The following is an 8776-nucleotide window of genomic DNA, read 5'->3' as shown; positions in this document are numbered from 1 at the left end:
TGAAGAAACTCGGAGTCCCAGCAAACAACAGCATCCAGGTTAGAAACTCGACTCAACCATCAATAACTGATAGTTGATCAGCTTTTTAAAACAGCTCAAAGAACAAAGGTGTAAAATCTTTCAGATGGTTGATATCACAGTGACTGTGTGTGCAGGTGGAGCTTGGCTCTGTTGAGGGGAAGACCTTGACATTACAGTCCGAGTTTGGAGGTCAGCAGGCGGGAATGAGACTTAAAATGAAATGTCTCCCAATAACCAAAGAGATAAGAGGAACTATGTGGCACAGCTGGTCGTGGTTACAGGACAGAGGACTGCCACTAAATATAGAGGTAACATAACACATCTGAGTTTTTTTGGGTTCTATATATTGTAATGCTTTATTGAACTGTTTTTTATAAGAGTAGATTAAAAAAACCTACACCTATCTGATCATTTTCTTCTCCAAGGGCCTATGTTCCATCCAGGGAGTGTTTTCTCAGCTTCAGTCCAGAGCTCGGCTCACTGTGGACGGACACAAGCTGCTCGTCTCTGATTTGAATGTCACTGTGGCCAATGGGCGTCTGGCCCTGCTGTTCTCTTACGCTCCACCAGCTTCTAATCAAACAGGGATGCAGCACCGTCTGGACACTTCCCTAACTGCTCAGTTCAAAGGTCAGATTGAACTTGAAGAGCTTGATTTAATATTGGTGTTTTAATATGGATTTCTGAAGTTTTGGACTTATGGGTTTTGCTTATTTTCTCAGTACCTTTTTGAAGGGGAGGAGCAGAAGAGGATGTCATTCTTTTTCTTCATAACATCTTGTTTCATTACAAGAACTATTATAATTATTGTATTTCAGGTCTAAATTTTCCCTCTCTGTGTCATCATGAGGTTTTGCTATGAATCCTACGATTCAACTGGGGAGTCAAAGTCTGATCAGCTCAGTCATCATTTGACTTCATGTATTTTTTAAAGCTTCATTTTCATATAGCAAAGTGAAAGGATACTTCATTTTTAAAATGCAGACAGCTCTCAGTTTCAAAAACAAAAAACATATTTAGACAGTTTGTATTCTCATGATGGAAGCAGTATGGCTATTCCCTTTAACAGCTGTACTGATGCTCTGTGCAGGTCCTCTGCGGAGCGCCTCAGTAGACATTCAAGGCCATGACTGGAGAGTCCGAGTGGTCGGGGACGTAGGAGGCTGGGGGCCACATAGAGGGTCCAGGGAGGCCAGAATCACACTAAAACACATTGTACAGGGACTAACTAGCCCTGCATTACAGGTAAAGGTAACAAACACTCAAAATTCCCACAGCTTTTCTCCTCTATGCTAATCATCTCTGTGACTGTCAATGTAGGTCGAGGCCTGGGGAAGACTTACTGAGTCACAGCTGAGGTGCTCTATGGCTGTAAACCCTGAACTCAGCTCCTCACTGGCACTCATCATTCAGGGACACCATCTGCCTCATAGGTATCATAAACACACACACATTATTATTATTATTATTTATAACCAAAATGGCCGGCCTGACATTCTCCGGTCAATCAAACACATGCACGCATACTTACTTCAGGTGACAGGTGTTCTTTTGTCCAGCAAGGACCTGATGGTGAAGGTGGTCCACAATATTCCCAGGATGTTGGTTTACCTGCCTTCTCAGCTCAATGTCCGCTCTCAGGTGGGTTCTTATTCTCAAAGGTGCTCTCATTAAATCATATTAAAACTAAAATGAAGCAACGTGCTCTGAAAAATGTATCTGAAATGAAAATTGTTACTCTGTTATATTTTTTTCAATGCATTTGTTCTAGTAATTAAAGAGTTTGATTGGCATGACATGTTACACACAACCCATGTTTCCGTCTCTCCTCCCTCTCTCCAGATGAACCAGTCTCAGTCCAGTGTGGCAGGTTTGGTGGAGGTGTTGTCAGGCAGGAGGAGGCTGTGGGCTTTGGGGGAACTATCAGCTATAGACAGTGGATACAGACAGGCTCTAGAGCTCAAACACTCATACCCACAGGTATTTCTGAGCTAAAATATCCCTTTACAGACCAAAAAAGTGAACTCAATCAATCTGATTTAGACGATTAGTCTTTCCACACCCTGAACATCATGACGCATCCACATTCCACACATCTTTGTTCTGTAGTTGAAGCCGTTCCCGAGGACTGTCTCAGTGAGGACGGTGTATGAGGCCAGGAACTGGAGCTACCAGGTTCAACATGGCGCTGTGTGGGGCGGCCAGGAGTTCACCTTGTCTGGTCTCTACTCGTCACCTCCAGCACTGGAGATGGGGAACCAGACACTGAAGGGTAAACTATTGCAGACCAACTCTGTAAAACGTTACAACCATCACGGGGACAATGTTTGTCAATGTCCTAAACGTCTTAACAAGACGCAGGTACTGATGAGTGACCTATGATTTTGACTGACGACAGATTGTCGATGTCTTTCTCTTGTTCTTGACTTCAGTTCAGATCAACTGCGTTCCCCGTTGGACTAGTTTGGAGGTGACTCTTGAGCGTTCCTTACATGGCCGACTGGACAGTGTTTTACTGGGCTGGACGAGGCATGGTCGACTGGAGCAGGTCAGACTGTAGTGTGTCATGATCCTGAAAATGTGAAAGGCTTCATTAAAATAAGTCTGTTTTGTCTTGTCCTCTCCGAAACTATCATATTCAATAATTATTTGATTTTGATAACAAAATGGAGATGTCTTGCATTCTAAATAAAAAACTTTTTGCCTTCTGCAATTACAAACTGGTTTGTTCATTTCAAGGTCAGAGCTCTGAGCTGGTGGAGTCGATCAGAGGAAATGAACGAGACCAAACTGGAGCTGAAACATCCCTTCTCCTCCACACTCAGCCAGATGTCCCTTCACACACTGTCACACAGCTCACAGAGGGAACGACTCAGCAGCCACCAAGTAGGCTCACACACTTACACATCTGCATTTTACAGAATATTTATGATCTCAGCTATTCATTTCACCCAAATATGAGTCTGAATTTTGGGGGGAATTTGAGACATATGGCATTTGAAACAGTATTTCTCACCATTATTTATATTAGCTGAAATGGAGCAGGTCACTTTTTTTCATTTTTGTTAGACACCATGCATAATGTTGTTTACTTAAACTAGACTACATGATTAGTTATTCCCATAATTTAGCATAGTGGAATGTGTTATTTAGTTACAACAAGTGGAAAATTATGAGATTTATTTTATGTTATTATTTCATTTTTAATTTTATTACTGTGCATGCAGACCCATCTGTCATGGGACAGCGCAATCCCAGGTCAATATCACTGTCACCCTGAACAAACAGTGGCAGAACAACTCCAGCAGGGGGCAGGCATGTGCTTTGTTCTCATCACAACAGGTTTGTGGACCCTTTTCAAGTATTAAACTCCTTATGGATATTGTGTATGATAAGTCGCCATGATAAATGACTTGATCTATGTGTGTGTGTGTGTGTGTGTGTGTGTGTGTGTGTGTGTGTGTGTGTGTGTGTGTGTGTGTGTGTGTGTGTGTGTGTGTGTGTGTGTGTGTGTGTGTGTGTGTGTCTGTCTATGTAGATGGTAGTGTCTTTGGTTAAAGGTTGTGTGTCAGTGGGTCAGGAAGGAAACTTGTATTCACAGAATGCCGAGCTAAGATGGGACAACAGGAGTGTCAAGCAAGGCATGAAGTACCAGGTACTCTGAAAGCTGAAAGGTTTTCTCTCATCCTGCGACTGCAGATGGCTGATGTTTGTGTTTTGTTTCTAGAGGGGTCCACGAGGAATGCACAGTCTTCAGGTGAATGTCGGCCTGGACAAAGTGTCTCCTTCACCCTGTCCGTCACACACACTCCTGACTAAGATTCAAACCAACCTCAGGGATCGCTTGGAGCACACAGTACTGCTGGGCCTCTGCCCCCCGCAGCCCGTAAGTCAACTCATCTGCATCCTTTGTTTCTTACTGCTTTCCTTCTCAATCTGTGATTGATAGTTTGGTTTTACTCCCACATTTAAAGACATGTGGAGGTTGTAGCCGCTGTGTTGGTATACATGAGTAATGTTCTGTCTGTGTGTGGTTGTACTATGTTAAACATGCATAGTCTCTGAAAATGTATCAATGGGGGAAAGTATTTATCAACACATACGTACAACTGTGTTTTAAGTTTTCAGACCTACAAGATGCCGTTGTTCTTCTTTCTTTTTTGTTCAGCCGTTGTTTATTATCTGTGTGTTTCTCCCAGACTTTGTCGTGGTCTGGATCCCACAGAGTGAACTCAGGAGAGGAGCTGTTTTACACACAGTCTCGCCTCTCGGTGACGGGACGGCCCCACCAGTGCAGCCTCACCTTCGCCTTGACCAACTCCTCTACTGCTCAGAGCTCCAACATGTCTCTGTTCTCTGAGGTGAACAACCCTCTGGGGATTAATTAACAATAATGTGTCTCAGTTAAGAACTTTTGTTTAACAGGGCATGTCAAGTCAGTGTTGTATTATTGGGTATGATGGTTTTATTGCATTGCTGCAAGGACTTTATTTGTGATAAGGCATTATTAGATTTAGATTAAAAAGCACTCTGTTCAAAGTGGCTGTTAGCGCTGCTACTCTGTGTGTGGGCTTTTGTATTTCTGTCTTTGTGAGGACCAATACGTTTTAGCCTGGAATTAAGGGCAATTTTTGTAAAGTAAAGTTTTGATCCTCACTTCTTCAAAAAAAAAAATTGAATTATTCATTTTTGTTGAGCCTTCATTTTACCAGGAATATTTCCCATTAAAATTCAGCATCTCTTTCACAAAGGAGTCCTTGGCAAGAAAGCAGCATTAAACGTTTTACATAACAGACTTAAATTCAAAAAATGCAAAACTTTATTGCAAACAACAGAAGAAATTTTATATAGAAGAAACAAGCAACAAACTAAACAAACTCAAATTGCATCAACCAATGATATAGCGGTGTTCAGTGGTCAAATAGTAATTTATCCTGTTTTTGTAGTTTTCCATGCTTATCAAATAATCTAGTTTAAAGTGATTCACACCAAGATCAGAGTGCAAAAACTTAAAAAGCTTTTTCACCAAAGACGGTTGGGGTTCGAGGAATGACGTATGAAAATTGTGTGCATGCCTGAAACTTGCAGCTGCTGATAGTTTTAGGAATCAGTAGAGCACAAAGATAAGAAGGCAGTTCATGAAATATATAACCATATAAAGAAAAATGTACCAGTGTTCCAACTTTCTCATACAAACTTTAATGATGTGTATCGAAACCAGAATCAGAGACAAATCATAATCCAGCACGCTACACTGAAATTAATATTTTAAAATATGGCAACCTCATGGTGCCAACAACAATCCAATAATTAAAGGCTTGCAACAAAGAAATAGTCTGACACATAACCCCCATAAAAGCACAATAAGTTTATCTGTGAGGGTCCTTATAAGTATTATAGTACAATGTGTGTGTGTGTGTGTGTGTGTGTGTGTGTGTGTGTGTGTGTGTGTGTGTGTGTGTGTGTGTGTGTGTGTGTGTGTGTGTGTGTGTGTGTAAACTTCACAGTCTAGGATTGGTAACTGGAGCGTTGAGGTGGGGGGCAGTGCCCTGTCTTGGCCCGGGAGGTCTGGTCTCCAGGTGCAGGCCAGACTGGACCACAGGGAGAAGATCTGGCTGAACGGGTCGGCAGAGGGCCGATGTCTTCAGACCACAGCAGGTTACATGAACGGTAAATACAGAATCGTCTCTGCAGTACTTGCAAATTTTTAAAAAATATATTAAAACTAGGATTGTAAAGAACTAAATCTGTTCATATCCAGGTCCAGGTCTGCACGAGGACGTCACTGTAGTGGCATGTGTGGGAAGAAATCTCAGTTTGATGCTGGATGTGCAAAAAAGAGACGGCAGCAGCAAACCTCAAACTCTGGGCAGTGTGTCTGTAGGATCAGCCAGTCAGAGGCTGATGCTGAGAGCAAGTGGCTGTTTGGAAAGTCTAACTACATTGGAGGTATCACGAAAACTACAGAAGTTGACACATTTTTACTAGAACACAGCATGGCACTACAATATACTGTTTGTTGTTTTTTCACAGACACGGCTTCAATACTTGAGCTCTCAGATACAGAATAAGTTGCTGAAGAGAATCAAGACATTGCAGCATCTCCTTGTTGAAGTCAGGCGGCAGGTAACCAAACTGCTGCAGGATACTGAATGTTAACAATGCACATAGTGGATTAGGCTCAGCCGATGATAATGATCTAAGTTAAACGTATAAATGGACATTTGTGGGATTTTTCTTATGTGTCTTCTCTTCACACAAACTTCTCTGCAGTCCAGGGACAGTGAGTGGCTCCAGGAGCTGAGTGCTGTGCCCCTCCATGTTTCCCAGCGAGCAGAGACTCTGCTGGAGCACAGAGGCAGAGGTTTGTTGTCTCTGTGGCAGAACAGCACCCCGCGTCGCATCCTGACCGACAGCCTGCCTCGCTTTCTGGGTCTGTTGCAGCACGCCTCTCTGCTGGGTCAACAGGAACTGAGGAGTGAGTCCAGAGAGATGACGTTTATCAGTCATGTCAGCCGCTGCCTTGACTGGCAAAGCAATTAAAAAGTCTTGATGTAGTCGTGTATTTTAGAGACAGAAAGATTGAGAGAGCAGATAGAGGAGATAGCACCCTCTCCTGTTGTCTTGTTTGTCCCTGCCTTTCCTCACAGGCAGAAATATAATCTCTTTAGGAAACCCTAAATAACATACTAATCTTTTCTTCCTTTGCGTCATTATCTGACACAGGAAAAGCTTCTCTTCTGTCTCACATTTATTCTTTTTTTCTTACATTATCACAGACTTTTTTTAGTCGTTGAGGTACTTTGACCCCTACTCTTCCTGTGAGTCTTGTAACTTTAATGTTCCTATTATAAAATAACCATCTTAATACATAAAGTGTGAAAAAGTGTTGTGCTCTGTCCTCAGGGCCCTTGGCCACTCTAGCAGGCGTGTACCAGGATGTGAAGGGCCAGAGGTTGGAGGTGTTGTGGAGGGAGGCGGTTTCGTTGTGGACTGACGGGCTGGTGGAGGTTCTTCCTCTGCTGTTGGAGAACCCTCAGCTGAGTTCGCTGGCTCAGGCCGGTGTCGTCACGCTCAGCGTCGCCCTGGAAGTGGTGAGAAAGCTGCACTCTGGTGCTTTTTCTTTTGTGTGAAACCTTAGTATTCCTCATTTCTCTTTAGCTAATTTATGGCATTTTGTAGATGTTTTGTGTGCATGTTGGATTCTGTATCAATGAGTGTGCCTCTTCATGTTTTCTGGATGTTATTATTCAGGTTTTAAAAACTTATTCTTGTTTTGATAAACCTGGAAATGCTAGAAACTGGGATACTGTGTTTCTGATCATTCTCTTATGTATTCAGGTGCTAAAAAACTCAAGCTATGTAGTTATTATTAAAGTAAAACATAAAATATGGTGAGAAACTTTTAAATTGAATTATGACCATCATGCCGACATACAATTTTGGTAATGCAGAGTAGATGGAGAGGCTAAATCCAGCAATGTTGAGGTAACTCAGTCACACAAGACAAATCCAGGAGAAGACTCCAACCAGCATACTAATATACTTGCAAACACACTCATTAATGTGTGGTAATGGTTGGTGTTCTCTGTGGAACAGGCAGGACAGCATTCCTACCACTGGGTGGACACCCGGCTAGCAATGGCTCTGTCTGGAGTCAGGAAACGACTGGCCTCTGTCTACAAACTCTCCCCCAGGTACTGCACAAATGTCTGAGCAAACATGAATAAAAGCTCTCTGTACCCCTCTGTTCCTAAAATGGCTTTTCCTAAAATTACGTAAAGAGGTCTAAGGGGGGTAATTTCCCTCATTAGATGATATAATGCCAATCCCACTAATAACCAAGGTCAAAAGTTGACTAGGAAACAACTGGGCTAACTTTGGTTGAGGGAGGTTTTTTGGGATGTCTCGGTTATAATGTGACTTTAATTAAATTTGAAGCAGGTCCTAACTTAACTTTATTAAATATAGTCATTGAGATAAAAGTTCATATTGACCTGGCTGCAAATCACTAAATTCATTCTTATTGTACAAAAATCAACAAACAATAAAGAACTATTACTGTTCTGCATTTGCTGTCAAATGGACAAATGAGAACGTAAGAGAGGTAATAAAATGTTTCCAGTAAGATATTTATAATAAAGTGTTTTTTTACAGTGAGTGTTCAGTGGTTGCGTCAGTGCCGCTGCCACCTCTCCCCTGGTCTAGGGTGTCAGAGGCTGGACTGGTCGAGATCCTTCTGGAGGAGTGGTTGCTGAGACCCCTGCAGACCCTCGCCTTCGTCAGGCCCACAGCTGAACTTTACCGCCTCAAGAGGAGGATCATGGACAGCCCGTTTAAACGTATGACCAGTTTCTCAGCAATATACGCATGATGCAAATTTTACTGCAGGACTTATTCGAATTGCAATACTGTCTCTCTTCTTCTGCTTTTCTCTATAAGACCAAGCTTTGTTGGTGGCAGATCAGTTTGTGGTGACATTTGACGGTCACCTGTTTGAGCTCCCGGGCTCCTGCCCACTGCTCCTCGCTCAAGACGTCAGTGCTGAGCCTTCATTCACGCTGCTGCGCAGTTCAGACTCGCATAGCTTGCTTCTGATAGGAATGAATAACAGCACCATCAACATTCAGCACAATGGACAGGTACGTGTAGACGTCGTTGACATAACGTGGCTGGATGAACCACAAAAACATGAATTTAGAGAGGGTAGTGTTGTCAAATAACAAAACTGCAGCTTCTTCCAACGTGTCTGAAA

Source organism: Anoplopoma fimbria, chromosome 3, assembly GCF_027596085.1.
Source record: "Anoplopoma fimbria isolate UVic2021 breed Golden Eagle Sablefish chromosome 3, Afim_UVic_2022, whole genome shotgun sequence".
Lineage (NCBI taxonomy): Eukaryota > Metazoa > Chordata > Actinopteri > Perciformes > Anoplopomatidae > Anoplopoma > Anoplopoma fimbria.
The sequence above is the reverse complement of the archived record's forward strand: the minus strand, read 5'-3'. Positions refer to the sequence as shown.